This window comes from Myotis brandtii, unplaced genomic scaffold (genome assembly GCF_000412655.1).
Source record: "Myotis brandtii unplaced genomic scaffold, ASM41265v1 scaffold1042, whole genome shotgun sequence".
Classification (NCBI taxonomy): domain Eukaryota; kingdom Metazoa; phylum Chordata; class Mammalia; order Chiroptera; family Vespertilionidae; genus Myotis; species Myotis brandtii.
In genome coordinates, this window is record NW_005353506.1 from 293,924 (window position 1) to 306,144 (window position 12,221).

A 12,221-nucleotide genomic window follows, 5' to 3' on the forward strand; every position below is an offset into this window, starting at 1 on the left:
AGGGCCTGATCAGAAAGGCGGGGCTGATCAGCAGCCCAGTGGAGGCCCGGAGAGAAATGGGGGTGCGGCTGTTAGCCAGGACAGGAGAGAAAGAGAGGCAAGTTCTGATCAACAGCTGCCACAGAGGCTACGGATCAGACCCTGCCTCTCTCTCTGCAGGACTCTCTCCGGGCCTGATCCACAGCCCCCTAGGCAGTCAGTACTGGTTTGGGGCACAGGCAGTGGCTCCAGTCAGTGCTGGGTCGCCAAGGCAACCCAGTGTGGTTGAGCCTTCAGTAGTAATCAGTAATCTGTCATTAAGACCCTGGCTCTTTATTATATAGATAGTCTAACATTAACTCTAGGAAGCCTGCACCCTGTTCATTAATCACAAAACCTTCCTCTTCCCATGAATTACCTATTTCAAAAGCACCACAACATATTCCGTCTTCCAATTCCATTTAAATATGGATAGTATAAACTATCTTTGTATATAGTTTGGTATGTGTGGGGTTGTGGGAATAGTCAACTAATCAAATGATCTCCTCACCACCTCCAGGTAAACTCTTCCCCTCTGTGATTCACTGATCATAAACTGGTTTACTGAAAGAAGAAAAAACGGAAGCTGTCTCAGGTGGTAGACAGGATGAACTGCCTATGAAACAGTGCAATCAGCTCCAGGAGGAATACATTTAAAATGTTTCTCCCTATAGGGTTTGACGGAAACAGACCATTTTGTTCCAATTGCCATGTGCTTCAGCAAATCATTCTGGCTGTTTTGAGTAGTTGCCTTGCAAGCCCATGAGCTACCGTTTGAGATTTTACTTCACACTGACAGGGCAAAGCTGAAGCAGAATGGCATCCATGCAGTTCCAGTCTGTTCTATTCAAGAGTTTGACAGATTCAGACCCAGGCCTGGCTTTCAGTACCATGGAGCAATGACATTTCCTGGCTTGATCATAAAGTTCTCTTGGCAACACTGTGTTGAGTTTTTATGGTTCATCTAAAATCAACAAGTGAGAGTTTATGATGAGAACAACCTTCTAAAATGTTTGATCAGAAAAACTACCAGGTAACCCATTCCACAGCAACTCTGCCTTCACATAATTTATCTAATGGACCTTTTTAAAAATAGGTTTCTGTACATAAAATTTGAGGCCATCAGAATGACATAAATTTAAGTTTCAAATACTGTTTTATTCGTGTGTATGTTCTAAAAATATGTTGTAAACATGTTCCTGCCAAGGATGGACTACTGTCTTCAGGCCAGAGCTTGAGAAGATGTAGTATAACATCCAACCAGCTGCCCAGAAGAGAGAGAGGCATGCATTTTAAGGTCAAGAGATCCCCCCAAAACTGTAACATAGACCCGCAGTCGGCAGGCTTTCTCAAACATACTAGTTAGAGTTGGCAGTAGCTAGATTGCCTTGGGAAGTGAGTGTCCATGCCATCAGGCCCCTGTGTAGCCTCTGAACCTGCCATTGAGGCCACTCCACTCACATGTCCATTGCTCCAGTTCCAGTGTGACCATAACAGTGGCTGCCTAACATCAATTGGCCAAGGTTGTTTTGTCTAAACTTCGCTGTTTGGTGTCCCTTCTGTGGCAGGATGCTTTCTAATGGGCATTAATATGTGATATAAAAATCTTCATACTTTGTGCATCTCCCATATGCCTCTACTCCAGCCCTCCTGTGTCTAGCAACCCAGTCTCTTTCTTTATAGACCCTTGGCCGGCCAGCCATTCTATTGGTCTCAGCCCAAGACTCTATATAGCTTCACCTCAGGCTATTTCTCCACTTGCATTCCTACTCTTTACACATAGATTTTTTTTTCCTCCTCAATATCTTTCAAGGCCACCTCTGAAAGTGGCTGCAGTAGACCCACTAGGCATTCCAACTTTTTATACCCACAAACTGAGCCAACCCCTCTGTAAACCAAGTGCAAGTTCTGGCTGGTTGTATGACACTTCGCCCCCACATGGCAACAGGTGTGAGCCTGGGAAGGAATGCTAATACCACCACACACAGTGACAGGGGTGTCTGAGCTACCTTCTCCAGCAGCTTAGTCCTGCTCAGATGCAATTTCGGATGTACCATTTCCGTCTTTACTGGGGCTCATAATGGGAACCGTTCCTCAAAAGACAAATAGTTATCCACTGCAAACGATAGAACCTTCGGTTAGAACCCAGGGCATTTCTCCCACCAGGGCGTTTCATGAACTACATACACGCTGTATCTTCACTCATTACGGACCCCTCCAACACTGTGGAGTCAGCAGGATTGCATGGCCACATCATCAGGGCTCTTGTACCACAGCCTGGGTTGGCCTCTTCCTATAGGGCCCCTTCCTGCAGGGCCTCTTCCTGCTCTGGGCTGCACAAAGCAGGCAGCCTTCTGTGTTACCTGGCATTTGGATCACAGCGGCTTCCATAGCCCAAAGAAATCTAGCAGGTATTGATTGTATTCTCTTTATTAGAGAAAAGGATGTGAGCTGCAGTAATTGTTTTTCACATTGGAGGGAATATCCAGGCACGCTCCTGACCCCTGGGCCCCAAAACTTTGCTGAAGTGACTCTCACAGGAGTTCTGTTCCACCTTCTGGAGTGTGTGTTCTTTACCAAGGCCTTCAGGGTACCAGCCACCTCTTCCTTGCCCCCTCAGCCCCACAGCATGGCAGCATTGGTGTGGGGGTCCATGGGATGGCCTGTGGGATAGCTAGATCTCTTTGGATGGTGGGAGAGTTAACAGAAGCCTGCTGGAGCACTGTAAACCAGCGATTTTCAACCTTTTTCATCACATGGCACAAATAAAATAATTACTAAAATTCTGCAGCACACCAAAAATATATTTTTTGCCAATCTGACAAAAAAAAAAATAGAAATGATTTTGATTCATTCAAACTGGATGGCTATTGTTGTGTTGGCTGTTCTCATTTTATTTTTTTATTTGACAGCCTAAGGTCAGTACCCCTGACAAAATAGTCAAGTGTTGCATGTTTTAAAAATTCTTGCGGCACACCAGTTGAAAATCGCTGCTGTAAATGAATGTTCCCGTCCATTCCATGTGAATGCAAACTATTTCTGATAAGACTAGAAAAACACCCCCTGCCCCACACTTGCCAAATCAATGGCTGCACACCATTTACCCAAGGCATTGTTAACCTGCTTTAGCAATAATGCCCCAGCCAGCACACCCCTGACGAAATAATCAGGTGTTGCATGTTTTAAAAATTTTTGCAGCATACCAGTTGAAAATCGCTGCTGTAAATGAATGTTCCTGTCCATTCCATGTGAATGCAAACTATTTCTGATCAGACTGGAAAAACATCCCCAGCCCCACACTTGCCAATCAATGGCTGCACACCATTTACCCAAGGCACTGTTAACCTGCTTTAGCAATAATGCCCCAGCCAGCACAGCAGCTGAAATCGGGGTTAATACTTGTCTGAGAGTGCAAGTCAGTCACAGCCATTTCCTGGATGCAGTTGGTTTCTGCAAGGCTCAGACTAGAGAATTAAACAAAGATATGATAGAGAACATCACCCTTGTATGCCTTGGTTTTTAATGGTGGCATTGATCTTTGCCATGCCCCTGGGATGAGATATTGTTTGTGATTTACTATCTTGAACGGGAGGGTACAGAAGGATTAGGGTACTTCACAGACTTCCACTTGGTCTCCCCCAACTCTTAGTCTGTAGGCCACGGGCTCAACGTGGGGATACTCCACCAGTCAACATATCCATTTTAATTATATTCTCAGGGTCTGGGGAAATGACCAGTGGTGAGTCTGTGGACCTACTGTGAACTGGACCTGGTTCAGAATTCTGTTTATTTCCTGGCCCCATAAATCTCTCCTCCAGAGGGGGCCATGACAATGCCTTCATCTCTGGGTACCATTGTTGATTCAGGCCCTGTGTCCAAAAGTCTTCAGGAGGTCTGGGTATTCTTCTTTATAGTCACTCAGGTAAGTAACTGCAGGTCCCTTTGGAGGAAGGATTTACAATAATTACAGGAATTATTGCTGCAGCATTTCAGGGTTCTTTCTCCTCGGGCCCCAGCCACCTCTTCAGTCAATGTGTTCTAGATCTGAAAATTGGCTCAAGTCTGAGATCTGAGCAAGGAATCAAAGCTGTATTGGGTGATGCCATTAGCCCTCTGCTCCTCCATTCCTGCCTTTTCCGGTTTGTAGAAATGAAGAAGCATCCTTGTTGGCTGGCTGGCTTTTTTGCTCCTAAGAAAGCCAGGGTCTATTAATCGTTCCACAACTTCTGTGACTCAAGCCCCTTTGGCTTCTCTTCCAGCCTTGCCAGTCATCATGGAAATTGTGGCTCCTTGGCTTCTGATGGTTAAGGGACACCTCATGGCTTTATCCTCAGGTCTGAACATAAGCCCAGCTCCATGTCTGTGTCACCTACCATCAGCCCTGGCCCGAAGACCTTATCTTAACCACTGTTTTCCTGACCACTCCCGGTCCTAACTGTGTCTGGTCAGGTCTGCCAAGAAGTAAAAGTCAAGACAGGATTAAATGAACAAAAGATTTATTGGATGAAATCCCTGTGAAGGATAAAAAGGGCTGGAGAAGAAGTAGAAAGGAAGAACCTTCAGTCTACAGTGCTGGTCCAAGATCTGTGAAAGGACCGAGGGAATGGAGAATGGGTTAAGAAGAGCTGCAGATGACAGTGCTGCTCTAAAAAAACGTCTTGGCTAGGCCAGTGGGAAGTCTTGGACGAAAGTTGTCCATTAGAGGTATCTTGCATCTGTCCAATCGTCCTGTCGTAGCACACACACCATGCTCAGTCATCGGCTGGGAGTGGCCTGGTGGTAGCATTGGCTGAGAGTGGACGCGGAGGTGCATCCTGGAGTGTCACAGCTTGAGGCTTCCATCAGCTACGCTCCCCAGTCAGTTCTCGTGAAGGGAGTTCTGAAGCTCCACGGTCACCTTTCCCAGGACCACACAATAATTCTGGCTAAAGAAGAAAATCTGGAGCATAATCTGCAAAGAGTCCTCTGAGCCTGCGATGAGGAAAAAATATTACATTATTAGACAGAGCAGTGTCTGCTGCTTTTTAATTCTCCATTTTATTAGACTATGCCTGGCTCTGTGTTTGAAGAAAGAAATCCATTAACTTACCCATTTATCTTTTGATGGCCTCCCTTTAGCTACACGAAGGCCCTGCTAAAGTTTTGAAATGGTCATTTTTCTTTAATATCATCATATCATCTCAAAGACATTTTCCTTGACTTTCTTCTTCACTTTCTATTCCCTAACTCTATTTTTCCCCAATACACTTTTTATTGTCAATCATGTTATTACATATATGGGTGTTTGTTTACCTGATCACTTTTCTGTGTAACTTCCACAAAAGCAGGAACCTCCTTTGTCTTGTTCACAGTCATATCTTCAGTATTCAGCACACACACGCTTGACACAGTATGTACTTAATACAGTAGGCCCTCGGGTTACGTAGGAGATCCAATCCTACAGCGCGATTTTGCCGTAAGTCGGAACCCACCTACATAAGCACCTACGTCACTCACATGGAGCACATACACAGCAGTAATGAAGTGAAACAGTAAAAAAAATTGAAAAGAAAGATAACAATTCCTGACCTTTACTTGTGGTAAGTAAATAATAAAAAAATAAAGTACATGTGTACATACGTCAAAATGACGGAACTTTTTTTTTTTATATAAATAAATGGGAGATGGCGACATAACCACGAAACGACGTATGTCGAGTCTGATGTAAGCCGAGGACTGTCTGCATATGATTACTGAATATATACATCAAATCTTACCAGGCCAGCCCTGGCTGGGTGGCTCAGTTGGTTAGAGCATTTATCGAGTGTCCCAAAAGGCTGTGGGTTCAATTCCCTGTGAGAGCACATACCTAGGTTGTGGGTTTGATCCTCAGTTGGGGAACGTACAGGAGCCAACCAATAGATCTCTCTCTCTCTCTCTCTCTCTCTCTCTCGGTGTGTGTGTGTGTGTGTGTGTGTGTGTCTACCTTCCTTTTTCTAAAAAAAATAATTGCATACTCAGTGAGGATTTAAAAAAAATAAACTTACCAGGCCAGCCTCTCCCACACATATCTAAAACCAGTCCATGGGTTAGGAAATGCAATAGAGAAAAGATGTTCTCCTGGTTATGTTATAACTCATAATAATCCTACAAATCAAGCAAAATGTCCCCGTTTTACAGATAGGAAACAGGTAATATTCACAAAGTCATCCAGCTAGCAAATTAGGAAGCTGTGACTTGACATCAAATCCAAAGTGTGTGCTCTCAAGCATTATAGGATACCAACAGCAACAACTCCCCAAACCTCGCTTGCAAATAGATGAGTTCCAAGAAACACTCGCTCCATTTCCAAACTTCTTGAACAGAATGAATCTCACCATCAACCGACATAATTGCTAAATTACAAAACAGGCATTGCGAGTAACCCTAAAGCACTTCTAAATTTTCTCGCTACAACCGATTACATCCTCTTTTGCAAAGTAAGTAAAATTGTTTGCTATTCAGGCCTCCGAAGGGCTTAAATGTTCCATACAAAATATATGAGATCTAGAGAACCATTAAGTCATTACCTAGTGCCAGATTGAATGTTACAGTGTATTTTTCTGGTATTTTAACCTGTCTAGCAGCTAATGACTCGGAAAGTGTTCCTCTTATTTAATCCCTCTCAAAATTTTTTCCTCACCAAGAAGCTACTAATAACTTCCCTTGTCAGGGAAGTTAGTCTCTTCAGATACCTGTCAAATGATTTTATGTGATTAATCTAAAGCAACGGTTTTTTTTAAAGAAGTAGCAGAATCATTCTGGAAAGCAAACAAGAAAAAGCACTCAGCTGGGAAGTGTTGTTATTACACATCCACTACTGCCAGGAGCAGGAAAAAGGCACACAAATCATACACCAGCATCTAAAATCAAATGCACGTCAACTTACATTCTAGTCTTCTGTTAAGCTGATAAATTATTCAGCCTTCTTACACATTTAATAACTCTCTGAAACAGGTCCCAGAAAGTATTTGCATATAAAATATAATTTGAGAATTAAACAAAGCTTTGGTAGAAGGCTACAGTCTTATCCAAGCTAACTGACAAAAATATTCAAAGCAAGCTCTCCATCTTGATGATTCATTCCCCAGTCACTTTCCTCAAAGGACAATTCTTTCTGGATGGGCCTTGACCATCCTGGTAGTTGCCTAATTCCTGGAGAGTGAGGTGGGCTTCATTGACCAGCCAGAGGGCTTGATGAAATCTACCTTTAGTATCCTCAAATGTTTTTTTTCCCCAACCTCTGCACAGAAAGATCTTCTTGGGAGGAGATCCTTTATTTGGATCTTTCCCATAAATGTGTGTGTGTGTGTGTGTGTGTGTGTGTGTGTGAGAGAGAGAGAGAGAGAGAGAGAGAGAGAGAGAGGAGTTGCTTTTGGGTCATTAATACCTTTGAAGATATTTATCTCAGAAGATTGTGCCAACAAAATGAAAATGTAGAAGAAACCACTGCCCATTCTTCACAGACAGTTAACAACAGGCAGAATGGCAGGGCAAAAACCAAGCGGTCTTTGTGGTGCGCAAAGAAATACTGACATCTGCTGGTGGGTCTGGAAGGCACAGGCCTCTCCCAAGGGTCCCCTTTAGCTGTTCGGAATTAGAGGGATTAAAATCCAACAGACAAAATCCAGAACTATTCTAAGAAAAAAAAATGAACTTATTATTAATATTGACTATTTCTATTATTTATTATACTTGTTTTATCTATGAGATAGATAATCACTGACTAAATCCCTACACCCCAAATAGTTAGCCAGCAAGACCCACAGTCAAGGCAAGAGTAAAATGAACCAAATTCCCTACTAACTTTTTATGATCTCAACACATACATCTTCAAAATCAGTGCTTCTAAAAGCAGCAAGAACAATGGGACGTGATGGTGCTTGGTCAGAAGATGGACCTTTGTTCAAATCCAGGGACCTCCACTTGGCTATGTCATTTCTACCAGTTTAGTTAATTTCTCAATATTCCCAGTTGAAAAGGAGGATTAAGAATACTCACATTATGCATATAAGCCTAACCAATGGACACAGACACCAGGGGGGTGAGAGCATGAATGGGTGTGTGTGGGAGGGGGGGGCGGTGTAGGGGCAATGGGGGGATAAGGACACATATGTAATACCTTAATCAATAAAGAAAAATTTTAAAAAATACTCACATTAAATACTCAATAATGGTGTTGTTCTATTTAAAGGACAGGAACCATCCTGGGACCATTTGGTTCTTGACTGACCAAGCTGGGACTGAGGAGAGTGCTTCTCAAACTTTGATTGGCACACAAACCACAGGGAACCTGATTAAAAAGCAGATTCTGACTCAGGTACCTGGAGGCCAGCTCTCCACGGAGCTCCCTGGTGCCGCCTTGGCTGGAGGGGACAGCCCTGGGGAGCCTCCCACGCCCTCAGGTGCTCAGGAGGGTTGAAAAGTTTCAAATGAGCGTAAACAGTTCTAAACACTTCCGTCATTCTAATTCATGGATGAAGAGTGCGTAAGAAAGCTCTGGGAGAAGAAGAATTTGGAGGATGTAGAAAAATTGAAAACTTCATCCTCAGCCCTAGAAAGTTTTATGGATTCCACTTCTCATGAGAGACATGAGGAGTTTCGGTTCTGAATCAAAACTGCCCCCAGAAGAGGGTGTAAGCACAGCAGTTAATTTCAACGCTAGGCTTTCTGTGGCCTCCCGCACGGTGAGCAGTGAAGATCCTGGAGTTTGGAGGCACAAGCCAGTTTGCACCCTGGCTTTGCCACCCACCATCTGCAAGGTCTTGGGCAAGTTGTGGTTCTTTTATAACTTGTCAAGGTCTTAGACTTCTCAGAGAATATTGTGCAAGTTAAACAAGATAATACAGATAAGACTCTAGCTAGCACATAGCTTGCTCAATAGATGGTAGCATTATTATTGTTTTCATGATGACATAGCAGAGCTGCTGTTTTCCTTCTTTCTTAAATACAGTGCTGCAATTGGTTAGCACATGTTAGAGCAGGTTGTGGACATCACAGAACAAGGTTTTGGAGGAAGCAAGATGGTCAAGCTTTAAATCCAATGTCCACCACCAACTGGGATAACTTCAGGCAAAATGATATAAATCTCTGGGCCTCAGGGTCCATCTGCACGACAGGGAAAGTATGATCTACTTGGATGGTGTGAGGATTAGAAGTGTCAGTGGATCATAAGCCCTCACAATCAGTAGCTGTAGTATCAATGGGAAAACCATTATACTGTGAGTCAGGAGACGTGTTCTAAAGCTCCTCATTCTTCTGACTTTTCAACCTGGATACATGACATTTTAGGTAAGTCAGTTAATATCCTTGGACTAGTAAACTGCCAAATGGAGACAGGAAGTTTTGGTCACAGCATTACTGTGTGAGTCAGGTTTTGAAAAATTATCATTATTGAAACCAGTTAAATTATATTATAAAGTATTTTTACATGCATGTGGTTTTTAAAGTATAGAGAGTGCTTTATGCATTATCACAATTATTGTGTACAACAAGGTCATAGGGTAGAAAGAATGGGGTTGCCATTCAAGGGGTTGTCCAACATTCAAACTACCCTGTGTTAGCACCCTGTTCTCTGCTTTAGGAAATCTATTTCTGTGGCCATCTTTCTATGTGACCAGACCTTCTGTCTCCGCACCACAAAGCGTCAGGGAGCCAAGGCTCTCCTTGGACCTCAGCTCTTCGGTGAGTGTTAGGATAGCAGAGGGATGGCAAGTTCATAGTCACGGCCTCTCGTGATGACTATGGCTAGACTCCAGCGTGCCCTCCTGCACAGTTCCTGCTGTCTAGTGTTCCCATGCTTCCGTGTTTCTTGGCTGTTTTCCATGCCTGATCCCCCAGCTCTCCTATCATTCCAATAAATTCCCTTTATGTTTAAGAGGGCCACAGCTGGACTCTCTTGCTTGCCACTAAGACCCTGACTAACTGCACAAGCATCTGCTTTGCATTTTCTTTGCTAAAGCTACTGCCAATGTTCTTGTAATGAGCTGAGCCAACACAATTCAAACCGTAGTTTATAACTGTGCAATGTACACGAGGCACCAGCAAAGGCAGAGGAAGGAATTTAAAAGTGGTTATCCTCCTTTAAAAATTTTTAATTTGAATGTCACTTCATTTTCTGTGAATCAGGCATTCACGTCCCTTTCTAAAAATGTGCCACCACACCAATAAATGAAAATCTTCATGATCAGATGTATTTACGTACGAGACTGGTACCATACAATACTGTGAGCATAGTTGGAAAGTGCTATGTGCTTCGTAAATTTAGAACTTCATTTCCTAAATGTCAAGTGTTTATTACCTACAACAAAAAAGGAAAAACAACTCTACATTTAAACGTGTTCTGTAGCTTTTTTGATGAGACATTTTAAGGATCATTAGTTGTCTAAATAGAAATGATATTTTAGAGAGGGGAAGAATATGAAAGATTGTTCTCTAGTTTAAGATTATGCCCTCTAACTTGCAATAAAGCTGTAAACTCAAGTAGGCAGTTTGCATGCTGGGTATTCCAAGTTATATCTCCTTGTGCTCTCCCCCTCTAAGGCTCCTTCTTCATTTTAAAGACAAATGCATACGAAAGCAGCCAGCACATGCCCTGGCTGGGTGGCTCAGTTAGTTGGAATGTAGTCCCATGCACCAAAAGGTTGTGTGTTCGTTCCCTAGTCAGGCCCAGTTAGGGGATAGATGTTTCCCTCTCACATTGATGTTTCTCTCTGGTAAGATGAAAAAAAAAAAAGCACTCCAGTGAGGGCTTAAAAATAAGATTACCTTCCTTTCTTCTTTCACTTAATAGACAAAGTAAACTCTACATATGTAATCTGAGGGTTAAAAAAAAGTTCATCTCTGGATTTCATGAACTTGCTGTATCTTGTGCTGTGGTTTCCGGAAATGAATTTTGTCAGAAGGGAATAATCATTTTGAAAATAAATAAATAAATAGAACTTCTCATGATTTCCAGAAAGGATAATAAAATAAAATATATTGGTTTTCTATCTCTGGCAAACAGTTCTTCGTCTGATTTCTTTTGCATCTGTTCTGCTTTAATTTAGGACTCTAGGGAATACATGTCTAATTGTCTAGAGGTCAGCTTCAGAGCGTTCAGGCCTCAGAGAAGTTCCGTTGGATTTTTTGCATGATGGTTTATGATGTGGATTATTCAAGGAACTCTTTCCTCAATTGTCTCCTTCGTTTTTCCTTTTGTTTGGCTCTGTGGCGTCTGGGGTATAGCCAGGCTCAGAGCTGACATTTCCCAGGAATTAATGTCAGGTATGAATGCTGGGAGGTGTGCGGTCACAATTAATGTCAGCTATGAATGCTGGAAGGTGTGCTGTCACAATTAATGTCAGGTATGAATGCTGGGAGGTGTGCTGTCACAAGTGGGAACCGTCGAGGAGAGCCATCTCTCATGGGTGCAGGCCCCGCAGTAAGAACGCTCACGGGGAAGGAAACATAATTCTCCCGGAAGAAGCAAGCAGTTTGCACCTGCTTCTCTTGACCTCATTTTCGTAGACTGCAGAATTGATTTCAGGGTGGTCCTTCTAAATCTCTGCAACTTTTTGTAAATTGATGCTTGCTACAAGCAGCTTCAAAATCTCAAATAACTGCCTCTCCATCCGCCCCCATGTATTACACACACTATCTGTGAAGAACAACTGAGTAGGGCGGGAAACTTTACAATGGCAATACATCTTTTCAAAAAATGTGCATGCGTCACAACAATCTAGGCATTATATATCCCTTAGAAGAGAGAGATTAGTGGCTGGAGACAGGGAGTCCCTTTCATGGGACTATTAAGCACAAAGGGACACAGAATGAGGGTCAGTGGGAAGCAGTCAGCAGTCTTCCCAGAGAGGAAATGGTCCAACCTGTACTAAGAGAAATACACTCTTGAAGCAGGCGAATGGCAATCAGACAACTGGTAGAGCCTCAGTCTCCAATTTACAGCATGACACTGGAGCCTTCATTAGCTGAACACCTGGCTTGCTAATGTGATACTTGGAAAGTCAGCAAATTGTGCCCTTTTCCTTCTCCATCAAATGAATCTCTCCAGTGGTGAGTTGGCTCTCCTGAGGACAGCTTTTCTGTGGTTTAAAGAATTTAGGATCTTCTGGAGAACCTCTAGGATGAAGACATCTAGCTCTTGAATAACACTGAAAGATGAACTAGAACCCTAATGCATGATGCAA